The sequence below is a fragment of the Oratosquilla oratoria genome, chromosome 14 (genome assembly GCF_046742065.1).
Source record: "Oratosquilla oratoria isolate Oo_2021 chromosome 14, ASM4674206v1, whole genome shotgun sequence".
Classification (NCBI taxonomy): Eukaryota; Metazoa; Arthropoda; class Malacostraca; order Stomatopoda; family Squillidae; genus Oratosquilla; species Oratosquilla oratoria.
The window spans coordinates 14,859,652-14,869,651 of NC_134790.1; positions in this window are offsets into that span (position 1 = coordinate 14,859,652).

Genomic DNA, 10,000 nt, shown 5'->3' on the forward strand with positions numbered 1-10,000 from the left:
ACCTCTGTCTCTTATCAATAATTTATTTTTTAGGGTTTTTAATTATCAGTGGTGTTCTTTAACTCTTCACCGTTTTCATTTATTCCTTACTTCCTCTGTTCAAATATCTCATCAAACATTTGATACCATTTCTTGCATTTTCTTTGCCCTTTCGTCCTTCAATACCTCATTGTTTACATAGACTATAGTCGAGATGATGACGATTCGAATCCTGCTCGGGGCGAGTTGAACCAAGGGTATGGTTCATTAAATTCCACGCTACAAAGTTCTCTGTGAGGGGCACCGTCCTGGCCTCCTGATAAGGGGGAGTTTGTGACGTTAAACCAAATCATCAACCTTCCCCACAAAATTCACTCGATTCCGCTTTACCCTCTTCTTCAATCCTCTCATCAATCCATTCATATACTTACTGAAGAAATATAGAGACGTGACATACCCTTGACTTAAACCCACGTCCAAGTTGAAATATTTCGTTTTCACACCTCAAGCATTCACATATCCCTCTTGTAATTATAGAAATAATAAAGTTCTTCTTCCTCCTCATCCTTTTCCAATTCCACGGCCCCCTCCTCCTCTTCCTACTCCTCCTTTTCCTCCTCCTCAGTCCTGTCCTCATACTCATCCTTATCTCCTCATTATCATTCATCTCTTCCTCCTCCTCCTCCTCATTCTTGTCCTCATCCCCACCCTTATCTCCTCCTCATCCTTCATCTCGTCCTCCTCCTCCATACCTTCCTCTTCCTCCACCTCCTCCATTTTTTTCTCCTCTTCCTCTTCTTTGTCCTCCTCCTCCTCTAATCCCACGTCCCCTCCCTCCCTCCCCATCCTCTATCGTTCCTCCATCTCTTCCTCCTCCTCTTTGTCCTCCTCCTCCTCCTCTTCCTCCTCTTTGTCCTCCTCCTCCTCTAATCCCACGTCCCCTCCCTCCCTCCCTATCCTCTATCGTCGTTCCCTATTCCTCTTATATTCTGATTCTTTGTCCATGTCTTCTGTATTTCTCTCCACCTCTACCCCCAGCACATTCACTACCTCATTCCGCTCCTTAATCTAATTCTCCCTTTTTTCTTCGTCCTCCCCAACTCTCTCTCCTCTCCCACTTCCTCTCAGAAACGTGCTCTTTGTTATTATTTACTCTAGTTATTCATCACGTCACATGAAGGTTATAAAATGAAATAGGGTTTGTGAATAAATAAAGGTTCTACTTGCGAATAGGTAGACCTTTCTTCTGGTTTTGCTAAAGAGGAACTTGAATGCAAAGAACGAGTGAAGTTGATACGTGAGAATAGGTATAATATGTTTTAGTATTTATTAGTCATTAATTAACAAACGAAAAATCTTCTGATCCGTAAAGTTTTCATAGAAGTCGAACGAATGAGCACAGAGTCTCTTTCTACAAGAATTAAGTGACAGTGAGTAGACACAGCACTGTTGAGCTACTGCAAAAGGTGACTTCTCTAAATGAAGGAACTAGAGAAAACCTCCAAATACGTTATTACGATTAGATCAACCAATGGTTGAAAAGTTTACGACGAGAGTGGACGTTGATAAAGACAGAATTGGAGTCGAAACTGACGAAAGTGAAGAGGACAAAGAACGGGAATTCTTACCATTCTATGAATGTTTACAAAACGAAAGATACTGGAATATCCTCTGGCAAATCGCAGCACTTGCTCAAACAAAAATTGCTAGTATTCGTGCCTCTTAGAAATATTACTCTATATACTATGGTGATGATGATAGATGCTGGAAATGTCTGGCCTTTCAGGTAATAGTACCAACAACCCACGTGACAGCAGCAATAGTGATGATGATATTAGTGGTATTAGTAAAGCTTTTAGAATCATTTAGATGAACATCTCATCAAGATGCTGAAATGACTGTCAAGCATTTTACATTATTTTTTCATTAGTTTTGTTATCATTTGTCTTTTTTTTTTTTTTTGTATCCGACCTAGTTATAGACCAAAAGGTCTCCTGTCGGTATGATCCGCCTTTGTATTTTTTTGTGATCTGTGATGTAGACTACATTAGCACAAGTAATGTGAACTCATCTAAACAAAGTGATGTTATATCGATCTTTAAGAAAGATCTTATTAATTAAGGTCGTCAGTTATGGTGACGATAATCTGGTGGGTGTTACGAATTAGTGATGATAAGGATCATGTCTCACCAACTTTATGTCACCTTGAGGTCCTGTTCATACTGGCGGTTTCAACCGCCGCGATTAAAACCGCGGCGGTACATTTATAATGTAATTCAAGGAAGGTGTTCACACAACCGCGCAGTTTTTCCTCGACTATGTGGTATCCCCGCGGTTTCCGCACGGTTCAAACCGCTAGTGTTGTTCACACTAGGGGTGAAGACGCTAGTCTGGTGGTCTATCGCGTGGATTTTTTTAATAAATAAATCTGAAGCTGTTTGGTCATTAAGTGATTAATCAATATGAAATGATTAGATAATATTTAGCCTCTTCCTTAACGAGAGGATGCCACAGTGAGGAATAAAATCATCTGGCGGCAGACAGAATAAAAGGAAGAGAATCACGTGGTACGGAAATGGTTATTCAAAATGGGTGGGATCTCTTGACTACTGAGATATTATGGAAATTAATAAAATCGCCTGACGACGAACAGAACAAAAAATCAGTAACGCCAGGTACACAAGCGAGTTTATATTTTATCTAATTTTATTTTGTTTTATTCTATTTTATCTTATTTTCATTTATTTATTTATTTCATTTTATTTTATTTGTTTTTTTTTTTTCAGGTGTCACAACATATGCACAGTATCTGAAAAACACGTGCGATGCTACTGCGATATAACTACCAATTAATTCTTTGGTCTTATTGATCTCAAGAAGTTTCTTATACTAAATAAAAAAATAATTCTCCGGTTTGCGAGTTTTTCTCGAGACCCGGCAAAACGGTCGCACCGGACCCTGGGTAGGTGTAAGGGTTTATTCAGTTCGTTTCACGTTTTCAACTGGAACTGATCTGATTCACGTTGTTCATTTATTAATATTATGAGTTTTTTCGGAAATTGTTATCGCACAAGCACAGTGACGAAACTTTTGAAAAACTCGAGTTGTTTGACGGAGAAATTTCGCGAGAGAGTACGTGTGAGTTCGAAAAACATCACTTTGCGGGTTATAAGAATTTTACAAAACATGGGGGAAAATCGGATCATGGGGATTACCAAAGGTATTGTTTGGAATAAGAAGAAGAACTCGAAGAAGAAGAATTCGAAGAAGAAGAAGAACTCGAAGAAGAATTCGAAGAAGAAGAACTCGAAGAAGAAGAACTCGAAGAAGAACTCGAAGAAGAAGAACTCGAAGAAGAACTCGAAGAAGAAGAACTCGAAGAAGAACTCGAAGAAGAAGAAGAACTCGAAGAAAAAGAAGAACTCGAAGAAGAGCTAGAAAAAGAAGAACTCGAAGAAAAACTCGAAGAAGAAGAACTCGAAGAAGAAGAAGAAGAACTCGAAGAAGAAGAAGAAGAACTCGAAGAAGAAGAAGAAGAACTCGAAGAAGAAGAACTCGAAGAAGAAGAAGAAGAACTCGAAGAACTCGAAGAAGAACTCGAAGAAGAAGAAAAACTCGAAGAAGAAGAAGAAGAACTCGAAGAAGAAGAACTCGAAGAAGAAGAACTCGAAGAAGAAGAACTTGAAGAAGAATTCTAAGAAGAAGAATAAGAACTCGAAGAAGAACTCGAAGAAGAAGAAGAACTCGAAGAAGAAGAAGAACTCGAAGAAGAAGAAGAACTCGAAGAAGAAGAACTCGAAGAAGAACTCGAAGAAGAAGAAGAACTCGAAGAAGAACTCGAAGAAGAACTCGAAGAAGAACTCGAAGAAGAAGAAGAACTCGAAGAAGAAGAACTCGAAAAAGAAAAAGAACTCGAAGAAGAACTCGAAGAAGAACTCGAAAAAGAAGAAGAATAGCGAGCAGCGCCGCAGGCCAAGCCCCCCGGCGCAGCCGGGGGCTTGTCTCAAAAAAAAAAAAAAAAATATCGCCTGGCATTAGCTTGAACAGAATCCTTAAACCAACCCCTTAGCTCGGAAAGAGTAAGACAAGAAAACAGTGGAATGTCACCGAAGGCAAGCCGGAAGACAGAACCTCTTCTGTGGAATGACACCTCGGAGGCAGAAGAAGAATGAACAACCGGAGGACCTGCTGGCACCCTGGCACCCTGGCACCCTGGCACCGAGGGAGGCGTCATGCGTGGAAGGGTGGGAAGCTGAAGTCATTACTCTGCGCAGCCCCCAGATTCATCTTCGTCAGTGCGACAGGCCACGTCGCCCGGAATCGTCCGGGCGCGGAGGCAGCCGTCCGGAAAATTGGGCGTCGTCCCCCGGGAGGAGAGTTGTTCCATCCCTTCTTCCCCCTGTTCCCTCACTTTTCCTACTGCTCCCTCTTCCCCCCATCCCTTTTTCACTCCCTTTGTCTTCCCCACTTCCCCACCCCCCCATCCTTCGCCTTCCTCTGTTCTCTTCTTTCGTTTCTTCTTTGGCGCTCTGTTTGTGTAGCCTCGAGTTGTCTTGGAGTAGGACGAGCTACGAGAAGTGTAGGTAATGTTTATGTTCGATGAAAACATTTCCTGGACTTCATGGAAAAGGAATTGAGTCTCCAACTCTCTCTCTTTCTCTCTTTCTCTCTCTCTCTCTCTATCTGTTTATTTATCTGTCTGTCTGTCTATCTATCAATCTACCTATCTATCTATCCATCTATCTATGACCTCGAGACGATGTCAGACGTGGTAAAACTGTTTACAATTCCCACAATGGGTCTCACCATTCTTGGATATCACCCAGCTCTGGATCATAATCACTCATTTCTTGAGATCCTTATGGTAAAACAAGAAAAAAAGACATCTTCTTGATGTAAAACAGAAGCCTTGAAGCCAGGTTTAAGCCCTGGGCACTACTGTGATTACCTGTTACCTGGAAACAAGTGAATATTATTTATAATGACCATCTCTGGAAAGACAAACAGCATTCCACGTCCTCCTCTTGGGTAGAGATGATGGGTGATGTGAGAAAACAGTATTGAAAGACCTCAACAACGAGTATCAATGTCTCATTAAATCTTTATCTGGAGCTGAATCAAGTTCACTTCTTCCAGACATCTTTGTGGAATGCTAGAGAGAGAGGGTTGATGGCGATTAGCATTATCCTTAGTTCCAGGATCCAGGATCCAGGCCACAAATAGAACTGTTGTAAATTTTCTTTTTCATAGTATGTTATTGGTTGTCATGTAACACACACACACACACACACACACACACACGCACACACACACGCACACACACACATACACACATACACACACACAATCATATGTATATACGAGTATAATTGTGTTTGTGTGTGTGTATGTGCGTGTGTATGTGTGTGTGTGTGTGTGTGTGTGTGTGTGTGTGTGTGTGTGTGTGTGTGTGTGTGTGTGTGTGTGTGTGTGTGTGTGTGTGTGTGTGTGTGCGTGTGTGCGTGTGTGTGTGTGTGCGTGCATGCGTGTGTACGTGCATGCGTGCTAATAACTGTGTCTTCAAGTTTCACTGTCTGGAAACCTGCATCCATATAGTAGCCAACAGGTTCTCCCATAGATCTCTTTGGGAAGCTATGTCGGACTCTAATTGTCTGTGTCTTATCAGAAGGTCCTTGTTTCCATGTCACCGTTTAGTAGGAGGAAAAGGAGGAGAGTTGTCGCTAGGAGTCGGCAATTTATTGAATACTGCCAGGATATCAACGGAGAAAGTAAGGTGTATAAAAACACACAAAAAAAGTAAATATTCCACAATAACAAATAAATTCATGAAAATAACAAGAAATCTGCAGATCAAAACCCAGGAGAGATGAAGTGAAGATAGCTTATCAATAAAAAGTACAGAATAGAAATGAAGAGAAACCTGGATCATATAGAAGAAACTATCCGGAAAGGTAAAAATATTAAACAGGTACGGTGCAGACTAGCTCTAGGGAGGCAACAGATGATTTCATTGAAAAATATAAAAGTAGACATTATTAGATACAGAGACAGAATGACCAAATACGATACTGCGGTTGTCAGCACAATCTTTGGGCTTGGATTTCTCCACCGCATCGTCAGTGAGTGGAATAAACCTCCAGCAAATGCGATTAAATGTAACATAGTTTGAAGTTTTAAAATTCAATTGGATGAAGACATTAGCAAAAAAGTGCATGGTCTTTTTACGTTATTTGATTATATTTTATTCTATTCTATTTCTTTTATCATTATGATTGTTATTGTTATTATTATTATTATTATTATTATTATTATTATTATTATTATTATTATTATCATTATAACAACAACAATGATAATAATAATATTAATAATGATAATAATAATAACAATAATAACAATAATAACAATAATAATAATAATACTGGTCTTATTTTACTATGTTTTGTTTTTTAATCTTATCTAATTTAAATTTATTTTATCTTATTGTATTTTATTTATCTATTTATTTGTTTATTGATTTGTTTATTTATTCATTTATCTGTCTATCCCCCTATTTGTCTGTTTGTTTGATTATTTATTTGCTTATTAATTTATTGTTTATTGTTATCTATTGCTATTATTAATCATTTATTTGTTGTTTTATTTACATATTGTTATTTTTCATTTGTTATTCATTTTTATTAATTTATATTTGTTCATTTATTTATTCATTCTACTTTATTCATTTATCTTTTCAATTTCTATTTCTTCTTTAATCATCCGACTTTGGCGTTATATATTCAACCAAATCCTTTCACAGCTTCCATTGAAAGAACTAAATTGGAAAAGGAAAGATATGAACATTAATATAAAATATCTAAACCCCTTCAGGTTTGTTTGTGGATTGCGTTATTCTCATTTCAAAAACAGAAGAAGACTTGTAAGACATGTTGAATGATTTCAACACGAGAAGTGCCAAATTAGATTTGAAGATGAGTAAAGGTAATTTCAATGTAATGTTTAACTCAAAAATTCTAAATATGTATTAATATATAATCGATGGTGAGAATCTTGGAATCTCAAAAAAGGACGATTATTTAGGCCAAATTGTAAAAATGTTCATGAACATTAAATGAAAAGACTTATCGTAGTAGGTTGGAAAATGTCTAGTAGAGGAACATCTTGTTTATTATTTCCTTTGTATGTCAAATAACTAGTGTGTGTGATACTAGCTATGATCTACGGATGTGAGACTTAGAAGGAGACAAAGCAGAGAGGGTAACGGAGTGCACTGGTGACGCAATCGGAAGCGTTCGGATCTCGCATTCTCTTAGTCCAGAGTTCGAGTCCTGCTCATATCTCAAATTCCTAGCAAGGATTTTTACCTGCCCCCAACAGTCCAAGTACATGGGGCAAAGGTGACTTTATCGACCGCACCTATTTACCCTATGATGTCTTTGAGGACGTAATACACGAAAATACAAACTGGCTTGAAGTGTCTTCTTTCCTATGGTAATTTTGTACAACGTTGTGGTAGATATGCATATATATATATATATATATATATATATATATATATATATATATATATATATATATATATATATATAATACGCCTTCTACGAAGCAAGCCGCTCTGGCGAGGGTTCGAATCCCAGTAGGAGAGTGTATTTCCATATATATATATATATACATATATATATATATATATATATATATAATATATATATAAGCAGGTAGGTAGACAGGTAGGTGGGTAGGCAGGTAGGTAGATAAGTAGGTGGGTAGGTAGGGAACTAGGTAGGTAAGCAAGTGTGTAGGTAGGTACATAGATAGGTATATATATAGTTAGGTATATAAGTATATATGAATGTAGGTATGTAGGTGTATATGTATGTAGGTATGTAGGTACACAAATATGTTTGCATTTATGTATGTATATAGTAATCAACTCCCTTGCGCGTCTAGGCAGCCCAATAGCTATTAACTATGTTATCACAAGACCGCGGAAGTCTTTTGCAAAGGCCTCTCGTGTCGGCATCCTGTTCTGTTCAGGCTCCGTGAAGCTGTTGCAGTATGGGTTTCATTAGCCCTGACCCAAAGTGCCTCCCTTTGAAAGAAATTCTCCCTCTTCAGGCTTGGTGCCTTTGCCAAAGAGAGTCTCATTAGCCGTGACTAGGACCCAAGCCTTTAGAGATGTCCTCGTCTTCAAGAACGCTGCGTCTGAATTGGGTATGGGACTCGTTAGCCCAGGCCAACACGCCCTGCAGAAGACGAGGCTCTCTGGATAGACGTGTTGTTGGTAATTGGTGGTAATGATGCCAACGTGCAAGAAAAGAGGGAAGAGGTATTTAAGTTATGAAAGTATTTCCCCCAAGGTGGGCTACGGCCAATGGAAATTAAATCTAAATCACAAAACATAGTAACTTAAATAACAGGACATAGACAATAGCAAACAAATAAAAAACAAGTTCAAGAATATTTGGGTAAGGAGGAACGAACCAGAGGAGGAAAGAGAGAAAATAAGGAACCCTTTTGAAGAAGCAAAAAAAAAGAAAAAAAAAAGAAAAAAAAAACGAGAAGAGGGACGAACAAGAGAAAACGGAGTTTTCCTTGTGGGTGATAGATCAAAGGTTGAGGAAATGGTATCGAATGAATAGCCCCTGAAGAGAAGGAAGGATAAGTAGCAAAATAAAGATTGGAAGTAACGTACACTAATGTAGGTGGATTGACAAAAGCAAGGATAATGACCAATGGTTATTTGCAGGAGAAACAACCAATCAGTATGTTTTGTCAGTACCAAGCTTAATGAAAATACTGATGTTCATGTGTGGGAATGTAAATACAGCATATAGCAAAGTGACAGAAAAGATAAAAGGGGAGGAGGAGGAGTGATAACAGCGGTAAAAATATGAAAATAATAAACAGAGGTAGACAAAATGGTAATGAAAGTTATTGGATATAAGAATTACAATAGAATCAAATGTTGAAAAAACTCAGTGACACATTCAAACAATTACAGATATTTCTTGAAAAAGTGATCATACAATACAGGTGGGAGACTTTTATTGTGAAGATGTGAAATGGGATGAGTGGGAACCAGATAGAGTTAATAAATCATGGAGAAATAATCACAGTATAATGACTGGTTTAACAAAAGGTAAGAAATAGCTTATTGATAATATCTAGAGCATTGGAGAAGTAATACAGGGTAGAAAAATATAGGAGTACCAGAAAAAATGCACAAGAATTAGAAGAAAGGAAGAATGGGACTTTGAAACGGGTATAATTGACAAGTGTAAGGATAAACCTAATTTGTTCTATAGATCTGTAAATGGCAAGCTGACACACAGAGGATTATTCACAAAAAAATAGATGAGATACTTGTATTATGTGGGGAATCAAAAAAGTAATATATGAAATAAAATATTCCTGTTGGAATTTACCGTAGAAGAAGACTTTGAGAAAGAGAAATGACTAGAGAATATATGCAAAATAATATAAAAGTAGAAGTGCGAGACGTAAATCAACTATTTGAGAAATTAGATATGAGAAAAGCGTTGAGATTAGATGGAATATTCAACTCAATACTCAAAGAATGTTGAAAACAATTGTTGAGTAGGATACACCAACTTATTGCGTGTTCTTTGGAGGAGGAAAAGGTAAAGGTGCTGCAGGACTGGACAAAGGAAAATGTGGTACCAATCTATAAGAGAAGAAATAGAAACCTTTGAATTACCGACTTTTGACCAGGACAAAAGTCAGATTTTGAAAGATAGATGTGTGAAATAGTTTGGGAAGAAGAGAATTTTGAGGGAATAACAATTTCGGATTCAGAAAGAGAAGGTCCTGTGTAACTAGCTGTTGAAATGTCACATGATAGAGTTGCGTACATTGTCTGTACTTGAACATGGAAAAGACTTTTGACCAGGTCCTGCACAAAATGGAAAATGAAAAATGGCAGAAGTCTTTAAACCGAATACTGGAATAGATTATTTTCCTGGAACATAACTTCATGCGAACATTAGTAAAGGATGAGGTG